The 26824-nt window shown below is 46.0% G+C and overlaps 1 long non-coding RNA gene across 4 annotated transcripts in view; it reads right to left on the minus strand.

Annotated features, from left to right (window-relative positions):
- Window positions 1-1358: 1358 nt before the first annotated feature.
- The window catches only part of LOC125406464 (uncharacterized), a 120367-nt gene continuing 94901 nt past the window's right edge, over window positions 1359-26824 (minus strand). For 3 of the 4 annotated variants that reach the window (XR_014997639.2, XR_014997637.2, XR_014997638.2), the window contains exon 4: window positions 1359-4771. This is a non-coding gene — a long non-coding RNA (uncharacterized LOC125406464). Of the gene's footprint in view, window positions 4772-9198; window positions 9318-26824 lie in introns of those variants that run through there. The other variant, XR_015735338.1, reaches the window with a different exon arrangement.

Raw genomic sequence — 26824 nt, forward strand, 5'->3', positions numbered from 1 at the left:
CTCCAGAAGATAAATGAGCTGTCCTAGGTTGCGGAAGCCTAAAAAGACCTGAAAGCTAAATGCTATATAAGCATCTGAGTTAAATAAGATTCTGGGCCAGAAAAGGGTGATTAGGGACAATTGACTTAATTTGAATGCAACTTATAAATGAGCTAATAGTATTCAAAGTTGAGTCCCTGGCTTACAGTTTTGTAAGACGTTAACATTTGGGGAAACTCAGTGAAAGGGAAATTTGTGCAAAAAAAAGTTTTAATCTGATATTTAAAATGAAAATGAATTGTGTGTGTGTGGTGATGAAGAGCAAACTCAAGCAAAACATTCACTTGCTCGCTAAGCCACACCCTGCCCCACCCCCAGCTCAATGAAATTTTTAAAAACTCGTCTTTCAGATGCTGCGTTAGATGTAGGCCTGGGGGAGAGGGTGGGGCTACTGTTGTTGTCGTGTTAAATGCTCACACTGTCAAACTGCTCTCTAAATCTTTGTGTTTATACCTATAGAACTGCGCTGCTCTCAACTTCGGGCAAAGAAACTTTTTGCAGTAGGTAGTATTTAATCCAGAAGCTGATAACTGGTCAAATCACCAAGTTTAAATAATTCCAAGTGCTCAGTTATGGTTGGGTCATCTATACTAACACCCCACCCTCAGGGAGCTTTGAGGAAGAGAGGCTAGAAAGAAAGTAAGAGCCAGCAGAGAGCTGTGCAGGGCTGACTTCTGAACATGACGTGGCTGTTGCACTCACCAACCCATAGGCCTGGGTTCCTGCCTAAGACCTGTACAGAATCAAGACGCTCAAAGTTCCAGCATGAAAGAGGGTGGAGCCTCCGAGGCCTCACCCTTATCAGATGAGCTACTGGCAGTAGATAATCACTAAGAAGAAAAAGGAGAGTCTCCTTAGGGGACATGGCCACTAAAAAGGTTGCTCATACCCCAGTGGATGGCCATGGACCCGTGCACATATCCGCAGCACTGACTGGACTCAAGATGCTATTAATAATAATAAAAAAAGAAGACATGAAGTTCGGAGGGGGGTGGGATTGTGGCGCTAGGAGCTGCAGGGGGATAGTGGTGGATGGCTATGATCAGTCTGTATTATATAAATGCATGCAACTTTCAAAGAATAAGAGGTATTACTGGAGCTACAGAGATAGCTCAGCACTTGAGAACACGTGCTACTCTTGAAGAGGACCGACCTAAGTTTGATTCCCAGCACCCACACCAGGGGCTCGCAACACCTATAACTCCAGTTCCAGGGGATCTGATGCCCTCTTCTTTCCTCCCCAGACACCGGCACTCATGTGCGCACACACACACACACACACACACACACACACACACATACATGCATACACAGAGAACTAAAACTAAAATAAATCTTTATTTATTAAAAATACTGCTTTTAAATGAATGTCATGCACACCTTTAATACTAACACTTGGGAGGCAGAGGCAGGCAAATGTCTGTGAGTTTGAGGTCAGCCTGGTCTATGCAGTAAGCTGCAAGATAGCCAGGATACATGGAGAGACCCTGGCTCAAAGAAAATATATATTATTTTTAAAAGCACAATTTCCAGACTTCCCTTCTTTATAGAGTTTGGAGCCGACATTTCCCAGCCGAGACCTTTCTGGAAGATTTGGGAGGTAAGAGAGCGGCATTGTGTGGTGGGGCAGGCACCAGGCACTGTCACACCTCTTGTTTGCTAGATCACCGCGATGGCAAGGCCCACGGCCGCTCGCCTGCTGACCCATTTCTGCCCCTCCAACTCCTCTGCTGGTGCCTATGTAGCTGTCTCCGTGAGGAAAGGCACTCCTGTGAAGGAACAGCTTGGAAACTTGAGACTCCGCATTCCATATTTAATATGAGCTCGGCATTTTCCCGGAACCTCCTCACAGGACACCCTGCATCTCTGCTGCATATCAGCTAGTACTCATCATATGATTTTCCCACTAAATACTTTAGCGACCTGAATCACGATCATTCTTCCTAGGGTAAGAAACTTGTTTAGTGAGCTGGTGTTACTAGCGCATCTCTGTCAACAGTTGCCTTGGTTACCTTTTTGAGTCACCACAACCTATTTGAGTTAGCGTCAGCTGCAAAACTCCCAACCTTTGCCCACACAATTTACTCTCAAGCCAGATCCTCTGTTCATCCTTACAATGTTTTGTTTTGTTTTACAACTGAAGTTTAACTTTACATTACTCTCCCTAATGTGGGCTCCAGGCTCACCGTGCCTGCTGTCCTGACCTGGACTGTGGATTCCTAGCAGACTTGTCTTCTCTGCCCATTCTGTGCCATGCGTGCACTTGGTGAAAAAGCATCCTCAATGCCTAATCCAGGTTGGTGTGAAGGACCACGCGGCTTTCCAGGCCAGTGCTGGCCTGTCGGTCTGACTAGAGGTGAAGCTATCTAGAGACCTTCATATTTTAACTGCACACAAAGTCACGCGTTTTAAGCTGAGCCACAGAAATATGGCAAGATGCCATTAGTTTAGCATTTTCCTGACTCATCATAAGAAGCGGGACACCTGTAGGGAGCCTAACCAGTGTAACTTGCCTTACAACTTGAGGATTCAGGTAAGAGTCACATAATTTATTTTCCCAGACTAGTCTCTTGAACCACACATGCTCAAATCAAATCGCTGTTTGAGCTGCTTTACAAACTATCACAGACTTGATTAAAAAACAAAATCCATGAACATATTCTCCTGAAGTTCTGGGAACTGGGGTGTAGGCAGGTCACTTCCTTCTGGAGGCTTCAAGCCATGATCTGTCCACAGTCTCTGCCTTGCTCCTGGGTTGCTGGCATCCCTTGGCTTGCAGGCCCCTCACAATGGTCTCTGCTTCGCTTAGCAGGCCTTCCTCTTCGTGTCTTCGTGTTTCCTCTTTTTACAGAGGGTACCAGTTGCATTAGACTTAGAGATCACATTAACCCTTCCCTCCACTCGGGTGTGCATGTATAGCTGACTCTCACTGCCCGGTTGCTGCCAGCAGTGTTGCTTCTGAAATCTGAAGGCTTCATACAATCTTCTAAACTGATAATAAATATCCAGACTCCCAAAGGCTGAAGTTAGTGTCACCAATGTTGGTCTGAGATAAGAACATTGCATGCTTCCTTAGGCTTCTGGAGCATGTGGGCTGGGAGGGTATTTCAGCCTTAGTCACGTGAGCAAGGGAACGCTCGAGCCACCATTCCATGTCCCCCTCCCAGCTGCCATGCTTCTCCCTTAGGAGTACAACAGGCATTTAGAAACTTTGTTTAAAAAGCACTGATTTCTTCCTTGGGCCCACTGAGAACAGGGTCAATCCTGTCCTCTCTGTTTTCATATATATATGTATGTATATGTATATATGTGTATATATATATATATATATATATATATATATATATATATATACCCTTTAGTCATATTACTGTCAGCTTTTACAATACCCCACTTCGGTACTACAAAACGTGCTCCAGTCATTGTCCTACGCTGCAGTTACTTTGGGTTCCAGGAACAACAGGACACATTGATAAACATCTCTACGACAAAGGACTGTTCCTCCACACTAAGCACAGGTGAACATGAGCCTCAAGATCGCTCCTCAAATGAGGGTAATTATAAATGATGAGGGGGTAGCACTCTGCAGAGAATCACCTTAAGAGAAGCCTAAAAGAGAAACTATTTTCTTATCCTACTTGTACAACCAGAACCCAGGCAACCAGACCAAACCTTGACCAAGATTGATTCATTATGCAAGCCTCTTGCCCTCTGCCCCAATTTTTCCTCAATTCAGACCTAAACCTCATGTCCGTCCTCTGAAAATGGACTCTAGGGTGAGTCTGGACACCTTTATTCCTCTTTCCAGTGAAAACATTGACGAGATCTCCTTTCCTTTGTCACCGTTACTGGTCTTGAATTGGCGTATCAGGACAAGTGGCTCATTGGGATTCCTGAAGCAAGGCCTTCAGCCCACAAGCTCTCATAACCAAAGAGAGCCCATGGGGGTTTCTGGTGGAAGTCATGCATGATTCAGGTATTTCTACTTCAATCCATGAGAGATGTGGTAATGCTTATCCTACACAAAAATTAGTTGTGATTTCTTCTCCCCCAGAAGGCTCCTTAACCCTCTGTGGTTTTGTTTGGCTGCTTCCAGCAATCAGCACTTCACACCAAGAAACAGGGAGAGCAGCTTCCACCAAGCTAAGCGTTAGGAGGAAATGTCAGGTCTCACCCTTGGGGTAGTGGCACAGTTGCCAGTGTTCCCCGGGCTGAAGAAGACTGTTCACTCAATTGTTCTCCAAGGAGACCGGCTCTCTTCATCTTGCTTGCTGGCAAGTTTCAAATGGAAGCGTAGTGAGGCAGAAAATTTTCTGAATTCCACTTTCTAGGCACTCTGTTACAAATCTAGTCCAGATTCATAGCATTAATTAATTTCAAGTTTGGAAGTCAGAGGTCATTAGATTTAATCCATTTGCACATTCTTGCTTTTTAAAGGCTGACAAACATTTCACACATTCTGGGTATCGGGCTTCTTGCCCAAGTTTCTCAGAAATCATGGATGATGGCTTTGCAGTCATGTTCCCAAGTTCTAATGAGATTCATCTGAAGCCGGCGCGTAATCAGTGTGTCCTCCAGTCTGACGTCCTCCCTCTGGAATTGCCTTCACTGCTCTCTGGTTGGAGAATTGCTCTTCTTGAAGAAGAATAACCCAGTGCAGTAAAAATGCTGCCTCCTCCAATATGTACGGGGCCTGGCTTGCCCTGACTGTTTCCTTGCCTCAAATGATTTCCTAAAAAAAAAAAAAAAAAAAAAAAAAAAAAAAAAAAAAGTCTTTTTGTCATTTGTTTGTCTCGGCTCAGCTTGCACATTAGAATTCCTGACACTGGTCTGGCAGGTTTGGCTGTACTGCTTTGGGGATCACTGTTGGCCATCTGCCCCCGCCACTGTCGTAAGGGGTCTTTGGAATCCTGTGCTCTCTCTGGACTGGAGGTGCTCTCTGCAGGACGACCTCTCTGCCGCAGCCCCAGCCCCAGCTTCACCCTGGTGAGGTTATTAGGCACCCCTTGTTCTATTAATGGAGCTCCTGCTGTGTGTTAGGGCCAGCACTAGCGTGCTCAGCGTGCTCAGCGGTTAATCCAGGGAACAAGGCCGGATGTGCTGCCTGCTCTTGCAAACTCAAGAAAAACAGACATTATTCAAATAATTGTATGAATATGTATGAGATCACAGTTCCAGACCTGGGCAGACACACTTATCACTCTCAGAACTCATAGAAAAGCTTTATTGCCTTCAATCACATTAAAGATGAGGCAAGATAACTGGGATCTGAGAGATGAATGAGCCATTTACTGAAGTCAGAAAGGGAGAGAGAACAATCCAGTTAACAAATGAGCAAAGAAACCAGGCAGTGCTGGCACATACTTTTAATTCCAGGAGACAGAAGCAGGTGGATCTCTGAGCTCAAGGCCATCCGGTCTACAGAGCTAGTTCCAGGACTGCCAGGGTTACACAGAGAAACCCTGTCCCCAAATCAACCAACCAAACAAACAAACAAAGGGCGGGGGGAGTGCAAATGATCTGAACAGAATATGAATCAAAGAAGATGCATTGATGGCCAGTGAGTGTGAAAGGTGTTTATGTGTAATCCTTCAAAAACTGCCAATTAAAACAGTAACGGTGGGGTTGAAGGTGTAGCTCAGTGACAGAGAATTTGACTAGCATGCAAGGATCTACTTTTAGATGCACAAACCCCACGATGTTATACACAAAGTAGAATGGCTAAAACCTAAAATATCAACAACACCAAATGCCTAAGAAGATGTGCAGCAACGAGACTCTGACTTTCTGTTGGTGAGAATGAAAAATGACACAGTCACTTGGAGAGACAGTTTGGTGATCTCTTACAAAACCAGACACATTCTTGCCAAATGACCCAGCAGGCTTGCTCCTTGGTATTTGCTCAAGGGAACTGAAAACTTACATCTGTACAAAAATCTACATGCAGATGTTTACAGCAGCTGTGTTTATAACAGTCGAGATCTGAGAGCATCCGAGATGTCCTTTAGTGGGGGGAAGGATAAACGAACACATTCCTGCAACAAACTATTATTCAGACAACAAAGAAACGAGTTACCAAGCTATGGAAATACAAAGGAATCTTAGAAGCATATTGCTAAGTGAACGGGGCTAATCTGGTAAGCTATATAGTGTGTTATTCCTATGACAGAATGCTCTAGAAGGCACTGGAGAGATGGCTCAGTAGTTAAGAGCACTGACTGCTTTTCCAGAGGACCTGGGTTCAATTTCCAGCACCCACATGGCAGCTGACAACTGTCTGTAACTCCAAGATATCACACTCTTGTAAAGACATGCATGCAGGCAAAACACCAATGAACATGAAATAAAAATAAAAACAAATACATTATTTTTTAAAAAAAAAAGAAAAAAGAAGGGAAAATAGAATGTTCTAGAAAAGGCAGAACTATGGAGGTAGTGAAAAGGTCAGTATTCATCAAGGGTCTGAGGAGAAGGAAGGGTAGATGTGTAGAGAACAAGGAACTTTGGCAACAGTGCAGTGGAAGATTCTGTACAATGCTACGGGACAGTGGTTCTCAACTTGTGAGCCACGACCCTTTGCGGTCAAGGTCAAGTGACTCTTTCATAGGGGTCACCTAAGACCATTGGAAAACACGGATATTCACATTACAATTTATAACAGTGGCAAAATTTCAGTTATGAAGTAGCAACAAAAATAATGTTATGGTTGGGGTCACCATAACATGAGGGACTGTATTAAAGGGTCGCAGCAGTAGGAAGGCCAAGAACCACTGCTCTAGGGTGCCAGCTGTTTAAACCACAGAAGGTAAATACAGTCAGCACCGATGCTAATTAAACTCTGTGTTTAGGTAGTAACGGTGTGTGAATGTGGGCTCACCGACTCTAACAAATTGCCGTGTCTCATGGTGTTGGTGGAGGTAGAGGCTGTGCATGGGGGTGGGAATGGGCGAGAAGCTGTACACAAACTCTTTGACAGCCCCGTCCCTTTTCATGAACTTGAAACCGCTCTATATAAAGTCCACTATTTTTTTTAAGTGGGTGAAGGAAGGAGACAAGTTGCAGAAGAGAATAATACTTGGGGAAGTTTCATCATTATGCAGGAAGGCATCATGAGCAAAACAGAAAGACGGGGCTTGGTGGGCTGGAGAGCTGAGGGTGGCCCAGACTCTGCCAGCACTGGGGAGCTGCTAAGGCTTTTCTTTTATTCCGGAAGCGACGAGAACCCCCTGAGCAGTCTTAAGGTTATGGTGACAGGATATCAATGGTAAGACTACAATTGGATTTGTGTTTCAAAATTTATTTATCTATTATGGGTGGAACATGTAGGAACCACCAACACGTGTGGAGATTAGAAAACATTGTGCGGCTGGGTGGTGGTGGCACATGCTTTTAATCCCAGCACTCCGGAGGCAGAGGCAAGCAGATCTCTGAGTTCAAGGCCAGCCTAGTCTATAAAGCAAGTTACAAGACAGCCAGGGCTACACAGAGTAACTCTATCTCAAAAGCGAAGAAGGAGGAGAGAAAAGATTGTGTGAGCTGTCTCTGTCTTTCTGACATGTGGGAAACAGACAGAACTTAGGTCATCACACTGGTGGCAGGTACAATTGCCAGTGAGCCATCTCACTGGCTCCATGTCCATTCCAGCTACCAGGTGGAGGATGGAGAATACACTGGAGTACTGAAGGGTCCAAAGCCGACAGGAGAGGGCAGCTGACACCATGGCTCAGCGGGAAAATGAAGGCAGCCTGAAGGGAAGCAGGTGTTGCAGGGGTGGAAGAAAGGAATAAGACAAGTCCAGTGCTTACTGGGACAGAATTTGAAGGAAGGAGTCAGGCCTGTTTCTTTGGTGAATCTGTGATTGTCCAATGAGAATCTCATGTTTTGGAGATTTCGCCCTCTTTTTAGCCATAGACTTTTTCAGGTTTTTGACTCATGAGGAATTCTCATCTTCTTAAAATCCGTCTCCTCCAGTGAGACAAGCAGGTCCCCTCTGCACCACAAAGGACTCCAGGCAGTGGAATTGCTTTCATAAAGCGAATTAGGCATTCTTGTGGCATCTGCATAGCCACTGATCTGTGTTCTGAAGTTGGCTCCGGAATCCTACATTCCTACCCCTGCGCTAATATCCACGGATGTGTAAATCCCTTACACTAAAGAGGATAGGTAAGGTTACTCAGGTAATATAGCCCATGAAAAGGCTCCTGTCAACTCTAGACAATTTAGAATGCATGTGATTGCTAATATTGTCAACTTGACAGGAAGTAAAAATTGTCTTGGAGACAAATCTCTGGGCATGTTTGTGAAGGGTTATCATGATTAGGTTAGTTGAGGTGAAAAGACTCAACCTTAAATATGGGCAGCATCACTCCCTAGGCTTGGGTCCTGCTCTGAATACAAAGGCGAAAGCTGGCTGAGCACCGTCATTCTCTGCTTCCTTACTGTGGATGCAATGTGGCCAGCGAGCTTGAGCTCCTGCAACAGGACTACCCCACCCTGACTACACCCTGGAACTGTCAGCCCAAATAAACCTCTGTGGAATATTCCTTTACACTGTGTGAATATATGCTGCTGTAATTGGTTTACTAATGAAGCTAACTGACCAATAGCTGGACAAGATAAGGTTAGGCACAAGAGCCAAACTAAGAGTCCAGGGAAGAAGAAGGGCAGAGTTAGGAGAAGTGAGAAGACTCAGAGAGAAGCAAGATGGATGTGCCATACTGAGAAAAGGTACCAGGTCACATGGCAATGCATAGGTAAAAATATGAATTAATTGAAAATATAAGACTTAGCTAGTAACGCTCTAAGCTATTGGTCAAGCATTTATAATTAATATTAAGCCTCTGTGTGGTTACCTGGGAGCAGCTTGTGGGACAAAAACTTCCACTACAATCCTACTCTCTATTATGTTACTTTTGTTGGGGTATTTTATCAGAGTAACAAAAAGGAAACTAATTAGATAGTTAATTCAACATAAATGCTATGCAGAGTTGTCATCCTGTATTGCTTAGTGAATAGAAAAAAGTTTGTGTAGCAATGTTGAGTGTAGCTTCAATTTAAAAAAAAAAACATTTTTGATGAGCTAGGAGGTAACTCGATAGGGAAAATGCCCCTGTGCAAGCCTGAGGATCTGAGTTCAGATTTCCAGCACCTACCAAGAGCCAGGTGATGATGCGCATCTGTAACCTCAGCACAGCAGGGGGTGGCAGGGACAGGCAGACCCCTGGAGCTCATTGGCTAACCAGTCTAGGCAATGAGTGAAGTTCAGGTTCAGTAAGACTCTGGTTCAAAAAATAAGGTGGACAGTTTAGAAGAAGACACCCCACATTGTCCTCAGACTTCTACATGCACATACCCACATGACCATATATGTATATACCACATGCATGCATACATACAAATATTCTCTTTTGGTTTTTCAAGACAGGATTTCTCTGTGTAGCCCTGGCTATTCTGGAACTCGCTGTGTAGACCAGGCTGGCCTTGAACTCACAGAGATATGCCTGCCTCTGCCTCCTGGGTGATGGGATTAAAGTTGTGTGCTACCACAGCCCGACCTCTATAAATATTTTTAATCCACAGTTGGTTGAGTGCAGTGATGTAGATCCCACAGTTCTGGCCCAGACACTGTTCTGGATATTTCATTAGCTTACTGAATCATTCTGGGAACCCAAGAACATCCTATGGCTATCATCAACATTACTGACATACAGAGAACCCTAGGCACAAAGATCATAGGGCTTGTCTGTGCTCACTCAGCTGGGATTCGAACTCTGGCTCTGGAATCCTGGCTCTTGGCCATTATGCTGACCGTCTCTTAACTATGTTCTTTCTTTAAGATTTTTCTAATTGGTCCTGAACACGAAATTTCTTTTATCTCTTATTTCTCAAAAGTGGAGAGTGAGAATCTGCATAATCAAGTAGAACATGCACAACTCAGTGGCAGCTTGCAGAAGGGAAAGCAGAGGAAATTAACAAACTGGCCTGCGGGCTCATCTGAAATACGGTGTGGAGGGAGAAAGGGAGAGAGAGAGAGAGAGAGAGAGAGAGACAAAGCCCAGATGGAGGAGAGCTGAAGTAGCTACAGGAGCCACTGAATCCAGCCGATGCTAGCAGCTCTCAAGGGCATCTGGCAATTTTCCTAACAGTAAGAAGGGGGGTATCAATCTGCTGGGAAGCATGATAAAGCAAGACGTGAACACTTGATTCCTGACACGGCATGCTAAAAGAATCTGGAGAAGATCAAGACCTTGGCCGGACATCTGATGCTGTGATTCTGAATGAAGAGAGCTTGTCTTGTCTCAGGGGGAATGTTTTAACTTGCCTGACACGACCTTATGGGCTCGTCTGAGGGTGGACAGGACCTAGGCATCTGCATTTTTATAAAATTCCTCAAATGAATCCTGGCAGGAGTCCTCAGAAGACAGACTGGTCCAGAGTCAGACAGCTGGTGTTCAGAAGAGTTCTCCTGGTGTCCTGGTGGTGTGTGTGTGTGTGTGTGTGTGTGTGTGTGTGTGTGTGTATGTGTGTGTGTATACAGATGTACACACACTGATATATGGAGATCCGAAGTCGGCCTGAGGTGTCGATTCTGTTGGAACCAGAAACGGGCTAAATGGTTCACAAGCTTCTAAAGCACCGCTCTCTGTCTCCCGCACCTCACCATGGAGCTCTGTAATTACACATTTTCACTACTACGTCCAGCTTGACACGAACTTCAGGCCCTAACACCTTTGTGGCAAGTGCTTTACCCACTGCACCACCTCCCCAGCCCTATCCCAGTGAAATGCTTACCCAGCGTTCAAGAGACAAGAAATCAAACTCACAAACACAAAAGTCAACCTGGAAGCCCTAGAATTATTAGGATCTAGGTGAATCTTGTGCTAGAGGCCTGGACCTTCTCATCTTGGTTCCAGGTGGGTCCACCAAGTTCTACAAGGAAGATGTTGTGCCCTCTTTAGAAGACCAGAGGATGAGACCACGGAAAAGGGCCCTCTCCTCAAGGAAGATCAATATCACTACATTCCCTTCACCAATAATATGAGATGTGACTACATAGGAAGAAGGAATTACATCTTTGGAACCAACTTTGGATAATATTAAAATGAGCGTAGATAATGTCATAATTAATCTTCACTGTCAATTAACCGGATTTGGAACTGCCTAGGTAAAACACTTCTGGGTGTGTCTGGGAAGGTGTTTTCCAGAGAAGTTTAGCTGAGGTTGAAGGTCCGCTATAGATGGCTGGTGCCGTTCCATGAACTGGAATCTTGAACAGAATAATAAGGCAAGAGAGGAGGAAGCCAGCTGCGTATTCATCTCTCTCTGCTTGCTCACACAAGGCTGCCTCCCATTCCTGTAAGCCATGCCTTCCTCGCCGTGATAGACTGGGCCCTCAAACCATCAGCCAGAACAAACCCTTCCACCTTAAGCGGCTTTTGTCTGGTATTCCGTCACAGTGGTTAGAAGAAACAGCTAATGGAGAGAGTTTGATGATGGTGGTGACGATTATTTTGCCAATTACTATGACATCAACACTCCCCACTCAAGTCGAGAATAATTCCTTTCGTCTAACAGTGGAAACCCCTTTTTCCCACCATTCCCTTGCCTGACCCTCAGGGAAAATGAAACCAAGAAGATTTTACAAGGTGCGTATCATACATCCTCACAGTTCACAATGAAGCCATGTAGAAAGAAATGCAGGAAAGAGATAGACATATTATGATCACAGTTCTACCTGAACTGCATAAAGCCGTGGGAGTCAGAACAGGAGTGAACAAATGATTAGGGGTGCATTTATGAAGTGGAGTTCTGGGCACTTTATTACATAATCAAAAATAACTAGCAAAGTAGCTAATCAACAAATGCACATGGCCATGCTGGATGAGACTGGAAGTGTGTCAGGATACAAGGATTGTGACAAACACAATTTGAAAATTATTAAAATTATTTTAAAAGGTATATATAGAGAAAAAAATCACCCATAAATAACCCCACCAGTCAGAGTTAACTTCCATGGCTAAACACATTTTCCTTCCCAGGTCTTTTTGTAATTTATTTTTATATAGCTGAGCTCATACTGAGTCTTTGATTATTTTATATCCTCCTTTGTTTCTCATAGAGTTTATTTATATATTTTTAATCTGTTTTATGTTCACCACAAAATCGATTCTGACTTAACATTATGACATATGCATATTTTTATTTCATAAAAAGTTTCATGATTGTAATTTCTACAATCAGCATAATATTTCCTTATATGGATGTGACATGGTTTACTTAGCCGTCCTGGAACTGGACAGTGTGGTTATTTCCAGTTTGGGGAGTGGTAATGAGTGGAGCAGGGAAGCGCACTTCAGTGCATAGCTGCCCCGCGACCACCCACACTCACACAGCAAAGCACATGTTCACACTGCTTCTCGAGAATGAAGGATTAGAAATAGTGACCGGACGAGTACAGTTTACAGTTTATTTTCCAAACCACAAATCTGTAGGAGCTTCACGAAATTCATACCCTTTCTGAGAACTGAGAGGGTTTGTCCATTCCCCCTGCTAACTGTAGTGGCGAGAACACTGGCTCCCTGTCCCTACTCACTGACACATTGTATCAGTGAGTTTTCCGGTATTACAACAAAATACTCAAAGCTGTGGCTTATTTTTTTTTTTTAAGAGAGAGGTTTACTTAGCTAACATTTTAGAGTTCAGAAGCCCAGCACTGGGTGACTACACTGACTCCCTCTGGCGAGAGCCCTTTGACTGGGCCACATCAGGATAAAGAACACCATGGTGGGAGTTTGCGGAACAGATAGAAACCGGTAGTGGGAGAAGAAGCCAGAACAATGCTTGGGTCCTGGAAGAACCACGCAGTCCTCTAGGAAGGCACAACCTCCTGGGTCTTACCTCCTAGTAGTCCTACCTTGTCTCCACACTGACACTGGAGGTCAGACTTTCATCATACGGTGTCACAGTTAGGACATATCCAGATCCCAGCAGCTCTCCCCTCCTAACCTCCATGACGAGACCACCATGGCAAGAGGTCGGATGGTTGATCAACAAGCTCTGTCCAGATGGGCCCACAGTACTCACAAGGTCTACCAAAGAAGAAGAGGGGGCCTGCGGAGACCCATAGAGACAGCTGTTCGAGAATTCCAACTGAGTAGCTGTTTTAAAGATGAAGGAAAGGGCCAGGAGTCAAGGAATTTGGAAAAACTTCAAAAGCTTTAAAAAAAAAAAAACACACAACTTAAGAAAGTGGATTCTCCCCAACCCCAAGAGCGTCCGGAAAAGCACCTGTGTAACCCCGTGAAACCTCTGCTGGACTTCTGACCACAGAACTGGAAGACATTAAGTTTTTGTTGTAGCAGCATTGGGATTTTTATTTCATTTCATTCCAATAGTATTTATTGCCATTTTAATGTATTTCTGATTGGGGATGGAGTGCATCTATTGGTTGTTTACTCAGAAAGCACCTCCTCCTAAGAAATGCTTCTTCTAAGCATGTGGGCAGAATAGAGCTGGATAAGGAGTCAAACTGCGCCCTACGAAGCATTTCTTTATCATAAGATTCTGCAACTAGAGGGAGAAAAATGCCTCCAATTTTGTGGCTCTGTTGTTGCCTGGGGAAGAGGTGAGTCAGTGCAACTTCCAGAAGAGTCACATTGCTGCTCTCTGAACCAAGCCTGTCCGAGAACTGGGTGGGATGAGCAGAGGAAAACAAGGATGGAGGTGGGGACACTGCTCTTCTGGCTGTGACCCTTTTACTGAACATCTTTTGCCAAAAGCAGTTCAGTTTTGTTTCAGTCGCTTACCACTAAGGTTTTTTTTGGTTTTTGCTTTTTGTTTTGTTTGTTTGGCTGTCTGTTTTTTGTTTTGTTTTGTTTTTTTTGACAGTCTCTGATAGTCTAGACTGGCCTTGAACTCCACGTGTAGCTGAAGATGACCTTACACTTTTGATCCTCCCGCTTTTGCCCTCCAAGTGCTGGGATTACAGGTGTGTGTGCCATCATGCCCAGTTTATACAAACCCAATGCTGAATCAGCACTCGTACTGCCGGGCCACATCTGTAGTTCCCACTAATACAGTGGTTTTAAAAGGAAAATTTATTATTATTATTATTATTATTATTATCATTATCATTATTATTATTATTATTGTGTGTGTGTGTGCACGAGTGTCTGTTGAGGTCAGAGGGGTCCGATCCTCTATAACTGGATTTAGAGGTAGTTGTCACCCACCCATTGAGGTGCTGGGAACTGGACTTGGGTCCTCTGTAAGAGCAGCAAGAGCTCCTAACCACTGAGTCATTTCTACGTGCCCCCTTCCCTCACACTAATAGAGTCTTACTACAGAAACAGGAGCCTGAGTTGGGTTATGGAAATGGATGAACTCTACAGGACTGAATTGTGATAGGGAGAAGGGGCTGGCCAGGGCCACCCCTAGATCCTAAACTATGTGCTTTGGAAATTTAATACGAAAATATGAGAGGGACAGAGAGAGGGGGAGAGATTGTCCCCGAAGATGCAAGATTAAGTTACCCTCTGGACAGATACAGTATTAGATATCTTTTTGTTAGCAGTCAACAGCCATAAACGGCTAAGTCATGTCCTTTGTGTATAGCCATATCTTCTATTAAAAAGCAAAAGTCGAACTCTCATCAGACATTGAAGATCTGCACCCATGAAGACGCCACAGGATTCTGGAACTTGGAATAATGATACCTGGTAAAGAGTGCAATCAGCCAAGCAAACAGTGTTATCCCCTCCCTTTCCGTCAGAGAATTAGCTTCCTGTTCTCACCCCACCCCAGAGGAGCAAAAGTCCCAGTTGTGGAGACAACCCTGCCTTTCCTTGACACTGTTTCCTGCTAATCCCCAGAGGCTAACTGTCATTGGCGTGTGAAGATACAGCTCTCAGGTCATCTGTTTTGGAGTTGGCTACTGGCCAGTAGATCACTCCATGACCATCACCAAATCAAACTCATGGTCACATGAAAGATTTAGGGTTTACTTCTTCAAAATTTCCCAAGCTGAAGTGTGTGGTGCTCAGCCACTGAGGTTGTTATTTCCTAAACTTTCCCAGATAATCATTAAAACTGCAGATGCCAAGGCACCTCCCTGGAAGAGTCAGTGGATCTGAAGTGTGGTCGGAAATCTGTATTTTTATCACACTCCCCAGGAGATTTCTATTATCAAGCAAGTTTTGGAAATTCTTCCCTGAGACAATTTAAAGATACCCAAACCAACAGGCAGTAGTTTAGTTTTTGAGGTAGTGTAGCCATGGGCAAGAGAATCTTCACTGTCAACTCATAAGAGGTCTTCATAGATATGGGCAAAGGAAATTCTCTCCCTAAGAGACCCCTGAAGGGCCATTCCGGCTGACACAAGAACTTCCTCCTTGTTCAGGGCACTGGAATGCTCACAGACTGTGGCCTTGACCTCACCGTCCCTATCCAGCTGGGTGAGTTTAAAGGTTGGACCAGGAGCCACTGGAAGTACTTTCCTTCCCACAAACTGTCAAGGCCGGCATGTGTGGCACCTGCCCTGCTTCTCACCAGCATTGTACACCAGGTGTGCTAGAGCCAGTTGTAATAAAGAAGCTACACGAAGACCTGACCCAGAGACTCAGACATAACCAGGAACCCTGGACTTGAACTTGTTACCAAATTTCCCTCTATGCTCAAGCTTCAAGCACCACTTCCATACCCACCCAACTCACTCTTTTCTCCCATTGCCTAATTTTATTCACGCAGTCAGCACTCTTCCCCCAACACAGATATAACCAGGAGGTGCTTAGATGACACTGAGGCTCAAAGAGATGAGGAAAACGGCCAAGAGTTAGACACAATGCTGCACACCCGTAATCCCAGTACCCAAGAGGCTAAAATGGGCAGGACAATATCAAATTCAAGATCAGGCAGAGAGAGGTACTTAGTGAATTTAAGATCAGCCTGGCCTCAACAGTGAGACTCTGCCAAACACACACACACGCACACGCACACACACACACACAAACTGCATCTATTTAGTCAGACATCACATAGCCAAAATTTGAGCACTGGGGTGTTGGAGCTGCAACCATCACTCCAAGCTGCTTCCCTGATGAAAGAGAAAAGAACCACACTGCCACATTTCTCTTCAAAAGAAACAAACATCTCCATGGAAAAGAAACAGCAAGATGCGAAGCTTGCCAACAACAGCAGCGAGAGCTCCCTCCAGATGAAAGGAAAGTTGTAGAGCAACTTGAAAATGGTTATAAAACAGCCCTGAGCAAAGCGAGGGAGTTAGGAGAATAGGAGAGCAGAAACAGAAACGTGAAGAAGCCCTGGAAGTGAGAGCTGCAGGGTCTGGACAGGCGGCAAAGCTAAGGACAGGGCACAGTGGCACAATTAGAGCTTTGGAAAATGCAACTGAGGGATTTTCCCAAAACGTCACACAAGAGGTTAAAAATAATTATGAAACTCCAATTACATGAGCCATATACAGACTCCATTCTCCTAAACCCTGTCCCCAGAGACTTTATATTAATTTGACAAAAAAAAAAAAGCCATCCTTGACTGACCCACAGTGAACAATCTCCACAGCTCACTCTCAGGCAGTAACTGATTGACTGAGGTCAATCACAGCCCTTCCCTGTGCTGCTCATTTTATATCAACTTGACACAAGCTGGAGCCATTTTCGAAGGAGAATTTCAGTTAAGAAAATTCCCCCACCAGACTGGCCTGTGGGAAAGCCTGTGGTACATGTTCTTGATCGATGATTAATGTGAGAGGGTCTAGCTCTCGGTGGGTGATGCCACTCCTGGGCTACTGGTCCTGATGCTGTGAGAAAGCAAGCTGGAGCAAGCCAGTAAGCAGCGCTCTTCTGTGGCTTGTGCTCCAGTTCCTGCCTCCAGGTTCCTTCCCTGACTTCACTCGATGATGGATTGTGATGTGGAACCAGAAGCTGAAATGAACCCTTTTCTCCCCAGGTTTCTCTGGGTCATGACGTCTTATCACAGCAGTAGAAACCCTGACTAAGACACTAGCCCTCTGGTGAGTGAGTCATGAGCTATCCAACCCCCATTTCCTACCATATGGCAATGTCACTGAATAGAATGACTTCTAGAGAAAAGGAGATGAAAGTGTAGTCAGCCCGTAAGGCTCTCTTTCTCCACGTCTCTTCTTCCAGGCTGTATGTGACTCACTCCCAATTCCCCCCTTTAAAATTATAAAAATTCCGAATTCTATTATTTTTCTTCCAATAGAATGAATGAAATACTAAAACTGACATTTTCTTTAACTATTTTCAGGTTTTCTTTGGAGAATTTTTTGGCTATTTATTCATTGGGTTTTATGTGGGGTTTGCTTTGAATGTGCAATATTTCTAGACCCAGTTTCTAGCCCCCTGATCCTAATTCTCTTCCCCCACTTTAACAACTAAAAGCATCCCTATCTTAACACACAGTTAAGCAAAAGACTTCAATATCGCCAGCTCTGCCTTCTCAAGACAATCTCCTACTCTAAAGTGGCCACCTAACCCCATCACTGCCTGCTAGCTAGATCTCCAAACCATTCACTGGGTTTAACAGAGAAGAAATTCTCCCCAACCCTGACAGGGCGGCAGGCCACACACTCTTGTTAACTGTAGTGTATAAATTGGAACAAATTATCTAGAGGAGAATTTTGAAATACATTTCAATAATATCAAAAATTACTCTGCTTTGGGGGCAATAATTATACTCCATGGATAAAGGAGAGGAAAAATCAAGGATAAGGAGAGCTGCTTCTTTAAACACCGATGTGAAATGAGTCTTGATGTTGCGTTCTTGGAATCTCAACACATGGGAGGCTGGAGCAAGAGGATGAGAGCTTCAGGTCAGCCTAGCTATACAGTGAAACCCTGACTCAGAGAAATAAGCAGATAGGTAGATATAGATAGATAGATAGATAGATAGATAGATAGATAGATAGATAGATAGATAGATAGATGACAGACAGACAGACAGAAGACAGACAGATGGGCCTAGGGATGGAGCACCAAGAGGTCAAGCACTTTCAGATCACAGCAAAAGTCTGATTCTTTCTGTACACTGAAGATCTGCACCCATGAAGACAGTATAAAACCCAGAACCTGGAACAGTGATTTCTGGGAAGGACGCAGTCAACCAAGCATCCCATAATGTTCCTTCCTTTTCTGTCAAGGAATTCTCTACCTCCCCACCAGAATTACCACCACCACCACCACCAACAACCAACCTACCAAAAATACAAAAATGTCTGCAATAATGACATACTTTAAAATAATATTTAGAGCTGAAAAAACAGCTCAACAGATAAAGAAAGTCCTTGCCGTATAGATATGAGCACCTGATTTTAAATCCCCAAACCCATATAAAAGCGAGGCATGGTGGTAAATACCCTATAATCCAGAACAAGCAGATAGAGACAGGAGAAACCTGGGGTTCCCTGGCCAGCCAGACTAGCCAAAATAATGAGCCTCAGTTTCCTTGAGAGACTCTGTCTCAAAATAACAACAACAACAACAATAATAATAATACGGAGAAGCAATTATGGAAGTTACCCTCTGCCTCCTAACTAGTCTGTCTGCACAGATGAGCCCACATGCATGACCCACATGCAACCACAAAGAAAAAAGAAAATGATTAATAAGATGGAGAATTAATTAAGGTAATATCAAAGAAGAAAAGGCATAAGACATATACACAATATCTAAGTTCATTAAAAGCATGTGTAAAGTATGCTGAGTATGTAAAATTAGATAAAGTCATTCCCCTGCCTTCATTCTCAAAGCAGTCAGGGCTCTACCCTTCTGAGAACCAGGTGGGTGAGGTTAGGAAGCGGCAGCTTGTCAGTCATTTGGGAACTTCTCTCTACTTAGTACGGACTTCTAAGGGTGTGCCATCAGACTCTCCATAACTACATCGAAACCCCCAACATCAACAACTTAAGAGGAAAGACTTCCATAGCTCATGGTTTCATAGTCTTCAGTCCAGGGTCTTTGGTCCTGTTGGTGCTGAGCCTGTGGTGAGACCCACCAGTGTGGTGGTGCAGTAGGCTGCAACCAAGGCAAACAGAGAGCAGAGCCGGAAGGACGGAGTAGGGACCAGGTTAGCATGTCTCCTTATCTCTTTCCAGAAGCTGCTTTTCCCCATTAGATCCCTCCTCCTAAAGTGTGTGGGACCTCCCAAAACACAACAGAGCCAGCAGTCACCAGATGAGCCTCTGGAAGCCCCTCACTTTCAAGCCACAGCCCTCTGATGATAGTTCAGGTTCCTTGTATTGCTCTTTTTCTGATACTACAGTTCCACACACTCCAAAGGCTGTTTTCTCTTCCACAATGATATAACCTCCACACGTATTACAGTTTAATATTTATCACCATATAGATCACATAGTCGAGGATCTCACATTTTTTGCAAATCTATACAGAAAATAAGTAGACACTAAATAATAATAGCCTTTAGTATGAATTTGTTAATTGGAATATTTCCCATCGTTTTGTATTTTTGAAAATGGAATTGCCAGCAGTTACTTAGCATTTTGGCATGTGGAGCATGAGGATGCACTCCAACTTATTTAATACTTAATTTAATCTTGCTCTTCACCATTTAGATAATTTGCCATTTTCCTCTGTTTTGTGCAATGCTGCAGTGAACATGTTGGTATCCAGGTCTCTTGCCAGCTGGACCTTGCAGGATTCTACGGACATGGACCAAAAAGGGTCCTGCTTCCCCTTCTGACAGAGGGGAGACATTTCTAGAAACAGCTACAGTATCAGTCATAATGTAAGGGTTCAGAGGTGCTGACAGATGCATTTCAACCCAGGAAGGGAGCAGGCTTCCTGGAGGAGGAGGCATGTCAGGATCTGCCAGTATCAAGCAGAACTGGGGAGAGGAAGTTTATCTGCATGGCAACCACAGAAAGCTACATGGGAGTGAGCTACTCCCATGGCTCCTGACAGCTATGAAAACAGGGCTTTGCATAGAGTCAGAGAGTCTGGGTTCCCAGTCTCTGACTGACTGGCTTAGGAACAAGGCAGCTCCCCCATTGGGAGGGCAAGAACTTCAAATCCCTGCCCTCTCCCTCATCCCCCACCCCAGGAGAAGGGCAGAGGGGCTGTTTCCCCAAGCAAGGCACACACCCACAGGCTCCCAACCCTTCAGGCTTTCAATGGCTGCTGCCAAATTCTGCTGCTCCTGGAGTCAAAGGAATGTTGAGCAATCTTTGGAATTTTTTTCTGCAGAGAAACAAGTACTTTTGAATTCCAAATTCCATTCAGGCCTCCTGAGCCGGCACATTGTCTGCAGGAGTCTGCAAAGTCGCAGTCTTCCTTAGCGAGTACTGGGGGACTTTTCCCTGTTTATATTCTTCTCCCGCTGGCAAGGCTGTAAGACACCATTGCGATGAGGTCATGGGGCCCTGCCCCTCTGCATCTACGGGTGGCTGAGCTGCCAGAACCTTGCTGTCCGGTCCCAGTGGCTCAGTGTATTCAAGGATATGCTGGGGATGGGCGGGGGGGGGGGGGGGGCTGAAGAGCGGTCCTCAAATTGCTGGAGCCCCAACCTAGACTGCACTCTCAGGACATCCCCTCCCCATACCTGACCCTTACTTGTGGCCCTGAGTGGCCTAAGGGCTCCAGGTCACACTGTCCAGTTTCCTGGGTACTGCATGTGGGGATTCATTCGACTTGGCATCTGGGAAGTTTTAGAATTAATCAATGACTTGCAAGTAGTTCTCAGTTCAAATGCACCTCCTCAGTGAAGCCCTTTCTGATGCCCCATCCACTAACATGCATGCCCTTGTCCTCCCTCTAAGCATTTCTTTGTTATTAACTGTCCGTGAACTTGCCTAATTGCTTTCCTCTTCGAGTCTTAGATTCAGACAGTGTTGGCTTCCGTAGTTCCTACTCACTTACAGCCAGGTAAGCGGACGATCAATGGAGAGATGGCTCAGTAGTTAAGAGCCCTTGCTGCTCTTCCAAAGGACCCCAAATCATTCTAAGTATCTATGTCAGGTGGTTCACAAATGCCTGTAACCCCAGTTCCAGAGGATCTGACGCTTTCCTCTAGAGTGCTCATGCACATGCGTGTGCACACACACAGCAAACACACAGATATAGACACACAAGTGAACACGAATCTTAAAAAATATCATAGTGCTGTCTGGTATATAAAGTGCAGGCTTCTGATCCACTCTGGTCATACTGCAAGTCTCTAGCAAAAGTGACCTAACTCAAGGAAAGTGAGCTTTGCACTCACTGGTCCAGTTAACTGCCCCTTTGTTATGCTGGCTCTGGATAAGTCCCCCAACTGTACAGCCTTCCATTTATCCGAGCTTTGAGCAACCCCTGAACGTTTCCAAGCCCACTACCCCCATTCTTCTGTCCATACCTCAAGGCTGAAAGAAGTGTTTCCACAGAAGAAACTCCCGTCCCAAAGGCGTGGGCCCTGGGTGCATGGTTTCAAGTACCAGGGCAGGAGGAGAAGGTGGGAGATGGATGCCAGGTGGAAGGTGGAGTCTTGGGGAAAGGGCGGCAGCAGGGCAGAATAGAGAGCCTGGCCAGGACTCTGATACAAGGACACAACCTCTTTAGAAGGCACTGGAAATAAGGCAGAGTGTACATGCTCTGAGGACTGGATCAGAAACCTGCACTTCATAAACCAGTTGATTTTATGCTTGTATTGTCTAGGCTGCTTTTCCTTTTTTTTCCCCCTTCAGGGAAGTGGCAGAGGAGGAGGGGAGTCGGAATAGTGCAATTGGCCTCAACCGTGCAAAGGGGACCTAGGAAATGGGTTTGTAACTAAGTGTGTATCTGACCTCCAGGTGGGAAGACCTTAAAGAGGAAGACGCTGAGGAACAGAAGAGCCATTGTTCATTGCCTCCAAACCCTGCCAAGTACCTGTTGAGATCACAACTTTCTGTAGAAAACCTGGGGCTTTTGCCATTGGGAGAAGTAGGTTGCCTAAGCCACTTCCCAGACTTCTTGTGAGATTGCTACATTCACACAGGGATCTAGGAGATGCATCAGACAACAATACAGAGATTAAATCAGGAAGTCCCGAATGTGCTAAGTACTATGAGAAAATCAGGGAATGGGGGTTTCTCGGTTGAGGTAGACAGTAGGAGTGACTGCAGTGGCAAAGGCCCAATGTGTAGGGAAGAGGAAACTGAATCAAATTGGCATTGGGGAACATGTACCCCATACCAAGGAGACTGTCTTAAGTGTTGAGGAAGAAAAAATGGGAGCAAAGTGTTTGGTTCAAAGTGTCACCCCAGCCCCTGGCATCCATATGCCCAAAGAGTCTGAATGTTCTGGTGGAAGTTCCATCCCAAGTCCCCTGCCCTGGGAGTTCAGACCCCACCCCGAGAAAGGCCACCAAATGATGACCCCTCCCCAGAGATGCTGCAGACCACTCCCACAGGGTATTTAAATTATACCCCAGAAAACAAACATGTGGTTTTTCTGGTCTTCCATCCCCATCTCCTCTTTTGGGGGGGGGGGGCTGGAAGGCCACCCATGAACGTTGGTATCCATTAAACCTGGGCTTTTTCTAATTCAGTTTGATTTAGTCTGATTCGGATTATTGTGTTGGCAGAGAGGCTTATTGGGATGCGGAAACTTTTCACAAAGGTGGGATGGCAGGGTTGGGAGGCATCCTGGAGATGAGCAGTGGGCATGTGGGCTGTCGTCCCAAATGCTGAATAGACTTTCCAGAAGGAAGTCGGGAACCCCAGAGGATTGTATCCCCCTGGCTTCTATATTGAGAAAGGACGGACAGACAATGGGAAATTCAGAAAGCTTCTATGATAGCTTGGGTGAGGGATCACAGGTTAGGTCTGCCTGGGAGGAGGAACAGCAAGCACTGAGGGGGGGGGGTCCTGGATAGAGAAAAATAAGCAGGATTTGTTGTTGATTTTTAAGACACAGTTCCTCTGTGTAACCCTGGCTGTCCTGGAACTAGCTCTGTAGAGAGCAGGGTGGCTTTGAACTCAGAGATCTGCTGCCTCTGCCAGTGTTGGAATTAAAGGCATGCGCCACCACACCTAGAAGGCAAGATTTGCTGATGGCTTTGATGTGGGATGTGAGACAAAGAGGACTCCATGGCTTTGGGTTTTACTGCTAGAAGGATGGAGATGACTTAGATCATGAGTGTCATTAGTTACTGACCACCAACCTTAGGGCGATTCCCTGGCCAGCACCTCTGCCCGCTTATCTCATCCAATCCTCATAACCCCAAGAGACAGGAGCTGGACCCCTCGATCCAGGGAGGACACTGATCTGAACTATGGCCGCTAACATATGAGTGTGGCGCTCAGATGCCCTGGGTGGGTTTGACCCACGAAGCAGATGTACACGTCTGACTTCAAGGGTCCAGACGCTGGTTCCTTTGTCTCACATGACTGTGCCTGGATCCCGCCCCGACACTGCACACGGGGCCCTCCCCTGCAATCAATCTCTCTCAAGCTGCGAAGTTTTCCCAAGGCCCCACGTCTCCCTGTGTGTACTGGGACTTCTCTCAGCTTATTCTTGGGCTTTTTGAAAAGGAATAGCGGAGTAATCAGGACCAAAATATTTGGAGATTGCCTCAAAGGCCTTGGGCAGATGGATGAGTCATGACTCAAGGATGACAGGTGGGAGAGAATGCAGGGAGGCCCAGCAGCTGTCCAGTTTTTACTGGTCTTTGTGTGAGCACAGCCGGCTCTGAGACAGGTTTCTCCAAAGGCAGCAAGCTGGAGCTGCCGCTGCCCAGCCCTCAGGACTGCTTTCCCTTTGACGTCACCAAGTCCTACTTGCAGGCAAGGCGCGCAACTTGGAAACTGATCTAATTAAGGTAGGAGTACAATGCTTGTTGTGGCGTGTGTGTGTTTGTGTGTGTGTGTGTGTGTGTGTAAGGCATATGGGAAAATGGAAAACGTAGACAGCCATTCTGTGACTTCAGAAACTGAGTACTGTCACTCCAACCCAAAGATGTCCTGCACATCCTTTGAAGAATGGAAAAGAAGACCGTGACCTGTGGAAGCAGTTCTCTGTCCAGCCAGAGCCTGTCCCTGAGCTCCATGTTTAGCACCAGGCTGCTAAGAACTGATATAGCAATGAGCCCAGATTAGTGGACTGTGCCTAGCCAAATGTGCGGCAGAGTTGGGGATATAGTCCTGCTCCCTGCCTAAGTCCAGGGCTTTAAACATTTATGAGCACTACCCTGTGCTAGGTGCTCTCAACCACTACCTGCTTTGACTTACATAACTGTCAGGTCCAGACAAAGCTGAGGTTCAGAGAGGTGGGGCCTGTCTGGACTTCCCAATGCTAACAGGCCCCAGATTTGCAATGCAGGTAGAGTTATGGAGCCTGCCAGAGCAGGTGTCTGGGGGTTTGACAGGCACATACTCTCCCTGCCTGGCATACTGCTAAGTATCCCCAAGGCTGCAGTGCACCCCCTCTATACTCCCTCTTAAGTCATGTTGCCTTCTCTACCTGTCTGAGTGCTGTGTTTGCTCAGACTGCAAGGATGGAGAGCCAGTGCAGAGATCAGGAGACGTGGGCACATATTGAGTCCCGTGGAGGCCAGAGATGGAGCTGTGACAGGGAGGGGCTGTGGTACAGACAGCCTCTGTTGGTCTGGAAGACACAGGAACAGTGTCCCACGAAAACACTGCTGTTTGCAAACCAACACCACAAGCTGGGGAAACAGCACATCTTTGTCTGTCCTGGCCGCTGCTCATGTGGCTTCTTTGCCTCCACCCCATCCCCCTATCCTAGCTAGGGTCCTTTTCTTCTTTGTCATTGTAGCCTTGGAACCGAATAAAAAGGGTGGCTGGGAGAGTTGAAGCCCCAGCTTATGGCACTGGTATCCAGTCCATGGCTTCTCAGGTCTGACTCTCCAAGCCAAAGGTCATGGGAAGAAGATATGCTTCAGATGACAGGGACCCTCCTCAGTCTACTGGCCTGGGCCTCTGCTGCTAGGCCAGCAAATACTCAGAGCTCTCCAGCAACAAAGTCACACCTCCGTGTCATGTCTGCTCAGAATTCCAGGTTCTCAGAAAACCTCTCTAATAGAGAACCTAAATCCAGAAAGATTAGATTACTTGACCAAAGTCACACAGCTGGTGACTAGCTAAACTAGTTTCCCGCGTTCTCGGAAAAGACGTCTTTCTAGTCTGTCTCTCAGTTTCTGTCTCAGTTTCTCTCTGTCTGTCTGTCTGTCTGTCTCTCTCTCTCTCTCTCTCTGTGTGTGTGTGTGTGTGTGTGTGTGTGTGTGTGTGTGTGTGTGTGTGAAGGAGAGAGAGACCAGGGGCTGAGGCTGAAGCTAGAACTTATGCATACTAGGTAAGCACTCTGCCACCAAGCCGCATGCGCAGCCCTTTTCTTCCGTACATGGGTCCCTCCCAGACCCCAGCCCACCCAGGCAAAGCCAGACAGGGCTGGGCTGAGCTTTCTCCACACATGTGGTGCTTATCACGCAAGCACTGCCTTGCAGGGTTTCGCAATAAGCCTTGTGTTTTGGTCACCCCAGTGGGCTTGGAGCTACAAGGGAGCAGGGGGCCTCTCATGCTTTTCTCAAATTGCTGCCCAGGTCACCTCACCCATGCCCAAAGTTGAGGTTCACCAAGTTCCTGCTCAGTGCAGGAGGAAATGCATGAAGGACCTGAGGATCACCCAGATGTTTTGTCTCTGAAGATGGAAAGGCAAGGAGATGTTTGTAGGACCCGGCTCCAGGAACAGGACTTATAAAACAGGGAGGTGGCCAAATCATTCACACTGGTCTTGGAACAGGCCCTGTTCATAGGGCCTACTGAAACACACAGAACTGAAGGCCAACCATGCTCCCCAGGGGCTCCGGAGCATGGCCCAGCCTAGAGCTGGCAGTGGAAGGGCCAGGCCAAAGAGGTAATGGGTGCCCCTGATTGGTTGCTGCCTTTCAGAAAGGCGACTTGGGCTTTCCTGAGATGCCCTTCTAGAATTAATTTACCCCTCCTCCTCTCCATTCAGCCACTTAATCAGCCCAGTCTCCCCATTGTATCCAGCTTGCCATAAACCCAGTGAGGTTTGAGGAGCCTGGTGTGGAGCAAGGGAGGCAGATCCTGAAAACAAAAGTCAGGGTCTGCCTTCAAAATGCCTCTAAAAAGGAGAGGGAAAAGAAGCACATACAGAGCAGACCATAGCTGAGGATGACTGCACGGCAAGCGGCCGCTGATCCAACACAATGGCAGGGGAGGGGGACAGTCATTCACTGGGCTAAGCATCAGACTTTGAGTTTTTATTTCCTGTCTTTCCTGCAACCATCCCCCACCCCACATGGAGTCCAGTGGAGACAGGGATCACAGCCAGCAGCAGCGACCAGGGAATAACCGCCTAGTAAATCAGGAGTCTGAAGCTTCTGCAGCATCGCAAGGACAGCCCTGGATTTATAGCTCTATAGGACACACCACTTTCAGGGAATCCACTCTGCTCTGGGGGCACTCACACTGCTGACATCAGCTCCAGGACACCAACGATATCAGGCTGTAAGTGACTTGACAGGCTAATCATTCTCAGTGGCTGCTAGCACTCACGGTTTCGGGCAAGATGACACACGAGCAGGAAAACACAGTGTGAGCTGGCTATGTGAGACAGTGTCATGCTAGAGGCACAGAAGGGATTGGGGCTGCTGCCCACTGACATTTTCCAAAGCAGATTCCTTGGTTCTCACTTCTGAACCTTCACATTTTCCTAACAGCTGGAACTTCCCCACCTCCTCTCACCAGAAGCCCCACCCTTATTTTGAAACCAGATTCTAAAGAACCAGTTGCAGG

Source organism: Myodes glareolus, chromosome 17 (assembly GCF_982192425.1).
Source record: "Myodes glareolus chromosome 17, mMyoGla1.1, whole genome shotgun sequence".
Lineage (NCBI taxonomy): Eukaryota > Metazoa > Chordata > Mammalia > Rodentia > Cricetidae > Myodes > Myodes glareolus.